Source organism: Mustelus asterias, chromosome 17, assembly GCF_964213995.1.
Source record: "Mustelus asterias chromosome 17, sMusAst1.hap1.1, whole genome shotgun sequence".
Classification (NCBI taxonomy): Eukaryota; Metazoa; Chordata; class Chondrichthyes; order Carcharhiniformes; family Triakidae; genus Mustelus; species Mustelus asterias.
Window position 1 is genome coordinate 52,428,690 of NC_135817.1, and position 4,254 is coordinate 52,432,943.

Below are 4,254 nucleotides of genomic sequence, written 5' to 3' on the forward strand. Positions count from 1 at the left end.
ACCATGGTGCATTTGCCTCCTTGTTCTTCTCAAGACTCAGTGCAGACGTTGACATGGTTGCCATTCTCCAATGTATTTTCTCCATTGTGCACCTTAATGGGAATGCCGCTGCTCTATTCCAGTCTTACCTCGCCAATCACAGCTGATCAGTCAACATCAAGGCTTCTCCATGACCCCTCCACACCATTAACTCTTGACTTCTTTAACAATTTATCTTTGGCCCCTTCCTCTTTCCCCTCTATGCTTTGCTCTTTGGTGACATTATTGGAAGACACGACAGCAGTTTCCACATGTATGCTGACAACACTCAACTCTCCCTCTCCATCATGTCTCTCAGCCCTTCCACGGTTTCTATATTACTTGTCTGACATCCAGTCCCCCTGTCATTTCACGCCGCTACTCCATGAGGTGAGAACCTCAGTGTGGACTCAAATATGTTGCCCCCTTGGTAGCATAAGGTTACTCTGAGCCAAAAATATTGAGCTCGTCACCCTTCTCTGTTCTGCGTATGTCACTAGATGAAATCGTATTCCAGATTAGGGTGGAAAGTATTTCATTGAATTTGGCTCCTTTGATTAATCTTGAATTTATTTGTTGAGTTTTCATTGAACATTCCCCTGCTTTAAGCAGATCTTTGCTGAGTAAATAAACCTGTTGTTCATTATAATCCACAGCAACTACCCCAATGGTACCCAAGTCAGTTGCTGTTACTCATCTGCAACCAGATGCATTTATTTTCTTGAGTATTATATCCTTCATTTTCTTTCCCTCTTCATTTTCCAACAGAAGGTACACATTGGTGACTAAATATTGTACACTTTCTGCCTCTAAATAAATATGATATATGTACCATTTACTTTTCCCTTTCCTCAAATGAAGGTGTGACCTGTGTTACAGTAAAAATTTAAGTTTGACAATCTGGACATGTGACTCCAGGACTCCAGGTGACTCCAAACAGTGCAGAAGGAACCCATTCAGCCCATCGAGCCTGCACCAACCACAATCCCACCCAGGCCCTATTCCCATAACCTCCTCATATTTACCCTGCTAATTTCCCTGACACTAGGGTCGATTTAGCATAGCCAATCAACCTAACCCGCACATCTTTGGACTGTGGGAGGAAACCGGAGCACCCAGAGAAAAGCCACACAGACATGGGGAGAATGTGGACATTCCGAGGCCAGAATTGAATCTAGGTCCCTGACACTATGAGACAGCAGTGCTAACCACTGTGTCACTGTGCCACTCCTTGCTGCCCATTGGTGACAGTTGGCAGGTTATCCAACCGTAAGGACATCACTGTACAGCCTGGTCCAATGCTGACCCAATATTCTCACTCAAAAAGGCAAAAATACAGGTTTGTGCAGGAAAGGAGAACCACAAGAGATTTGAAGAAGACAGAGAGATGGCAGATGGACTTCAACCCGGATAAGTGTGTGGTGATCTATTTTGGCAGATCCAATGGGATGAAGCAGCAGTATAATATGAAGGGTACCATTCTTAGCAGTGTAGAGGATCAGAAGGACCTTGGGGTCCGGGTCCATAGGACTCTTAAATCGGCCTCGCAGGTGGAGGATGCGGTCAAGAAGGCGTACGGCGTACTGGCCTTCATTAATCGAGGGATTGAGTTTAGGAGTCGGGAGATAATGCTGCAGCTTTATAGGACCCTGGTTAGACCCCACTTGGAGTACTGCGCGCAGTTCTGGTCACCTCATTACAGGAAAGATGTTGAAGCCATTGAAAGGGTGCAGAGGAGATTTACAAGGATGTTGCCTGGATTGGGGGGCATGCCTTATGAGGATAGGTTGAGGGAGCTTGGTCTCTTCTCCCTGGAGAGACGAAGGATGAGAGGTGACCTGATAGAGGTTTACAAGATGTTGAGAGGTCTGGATAGGGTAAACTCTCAGAGGCTATTTCCAAGGGCTGAAATGGTTGCTACGAGAGGACACAGGTTTAAGGTGCTGGGGGGTAGGTACAGAGGAGATGTCAGGGGTAAGTTTTTCACTCAGAGGGTGGTGGGTGAGTGGAATCGGCTGGCGTCGGTGGTGGTGGAGGCAAACTCGTTGGGGTCTTTTAAGAGACTTCTGGATGAGTACATGGGATTTAATGGGATTGAGGGCTATAGATAGGCCTAGAGGTGGGGATGTGATCGGCGCAACTTGTGGGCCGAAGGGCCTGTTTGTGCTGTGGCTTTCTATGTTCTATGTTCTATGCAGAGAAGTGTAAGGTAGTACAAGAAGAGATAAAATAATTGATATAGTGGGCGAGAATAACAATAGGGAAGAAGTTTTGTGAGAACGATACAAAACCGGGATTAAGACACATCTGGAGTACTGAGAATGGTTCTGGACACCAGATCAGAAAAGATTGGAAGGAGGGCCTTCAAGGGTTAGGTTATGAGGAGAGAATATATATACATTGGCCCGAACTTCCAGAGATTCCGCTCTCAGTTTCCCACTGATCATTTCCAGCTGACCCTTTCTCGTCTGAGTTTCTGACTCAGGCTGGGTGAGAAAGTGAGTGGCGTCCTCCTGCAACCTTTAATCAGAGGCTGCAGAGGTGGACGTAAGGAAGTCTCTCCCTCCTTTTTGTGGCATCACCTGCTGTAACATAGATAAGTTTGAAAGGCCAATCTATTTCAAAAGCCATGGAGAAGGTTGGTTTATAAGGTAAGTGGGTAGGATTGCAGCAGGGGTGGGAGGGACAATTGGTTCCTGGAAGCGGGGAGTGGGTTGATCGGTGAGGAGGGGAATGGTTGGGTCAATGGAGATGGTCGGTTGGTTAGGAGGGCGGTTGGTTGGAAATGGGATGGTTGGGGGGTTGGTTGAGCATGGAGGGGTCAGGTGGTCAGTGGGCACTGGAGGGGGGTCAGGTGGTGTCGGTCAGGTGGATGGTGGGGTGGGGGTGGTCGGGGGTAGGTCGGTTGGTGAGTGGGGGAGTTAGTTGGTTGAGGGGATCAGAAGGTCAGTGTGAGTGATTGGTCAGGTGGGACAAGTTGGTCAGGGGCGTTTGCGGGGAGGGTGTGTTCAGTGGTAGAATTAATCAACCAGTGAGGACACCTGGTGAGTCGGACAGCTGGTTGTTGTTGGTGGGGGGGGGGGGGGGGGGGGGGGGGTGGTGTCAGGTGGTCAATGGGGAGGAGGTTCAGTAGGAAGGGAGGGATTGATCAATGAGGGTTTAGGTAGTTTGGGGCGGCACGGTGGCACAATGGTTCGCACTGCTGCCTCACACTGCCAGGGACCCAGGTTTGATTCCCAGCTTGAGTCACTGTCTGTGTGGAGTCTGCATGTTCTCCCCATGTCTGCGTGGGTTTCCTCCGGGTGCTCCGGTTTCCTCCCACAGTCCAAAGGTGTGAATGTAGGTTGATTGGCCATGCTAAATTGCCCCTTAATGTCAGGGGTATTAGTAGGGTAAATGCATGGGGTTATGGTGATAGGGCCTGGGTGGGATTGTGGTCAGTGCAGAATCGATGGGCCAAATCACCTCCTTCTGCACTGTAGGGATTCTGTGATTCTGTTAGGGTGGTGTTGATTGGTCAGTTGGGTTGTTGGTTGGTTAGTTGGGGGAGTCGGTTAGTCCGGGGGGTTTTGGCTGATCACAGGGATTGGTCATAGTGGGTTTGGGTGCTCAGGGAGGGGTTGGTTGGTCAGTTGGGGGAGTTGGTTGGTTAGTTGGGGGGTTGGTTGGTTGGTTAGCTGGGGGGTTGGTTGGTTAGTGGGGGGTTGGTTGGTTAGTTGGGGGGCTGGTTGGTTAGCTGGGGGTTGGTTGGTTAGCTGGGGGTTGGTTGGTTAGTGGGGAGTTGGTTCGTTAGTTGGGGGGCTGGTTGGTTAGTGGGGGGTTGATTGGTTAGTTGGGGGGTTGGTTGGTTAGTGGGGAGTTGGTTAGTTAGTTGGGGGGTTGGTTGGTTAGCTGGGGGGTTGGTTGGTTAGTGGGGGGTTGGTTGGTTAGTGGGGGGTTGGTTGGTTAGTTGGGGATTTGGTTGGTCAGTTAGAGGGGTTGGTTGATCAGTTGGAGGGGTTGGTTGGTCAATTGGGGGTTTGGTTGGTTAGTTGGGTGGTTGGTTGGTTAATTAGAGTGGTTGGTTGGTCAGTTGGGGGATTGGCTGGTTAGCTGAGGGGTTGGTTGTTTGGTGGGGGGTTGGTTGGTTAGTTGGGGGGTTGGTTGGTTAGTTGGGTGGTTGGTTGGTTAATTAGAGTGGTTGGTTGGTCAGTTGGGGGGTTGGCTGGTTAGCTGAGGGGTTGGTTGGTTAGCTGA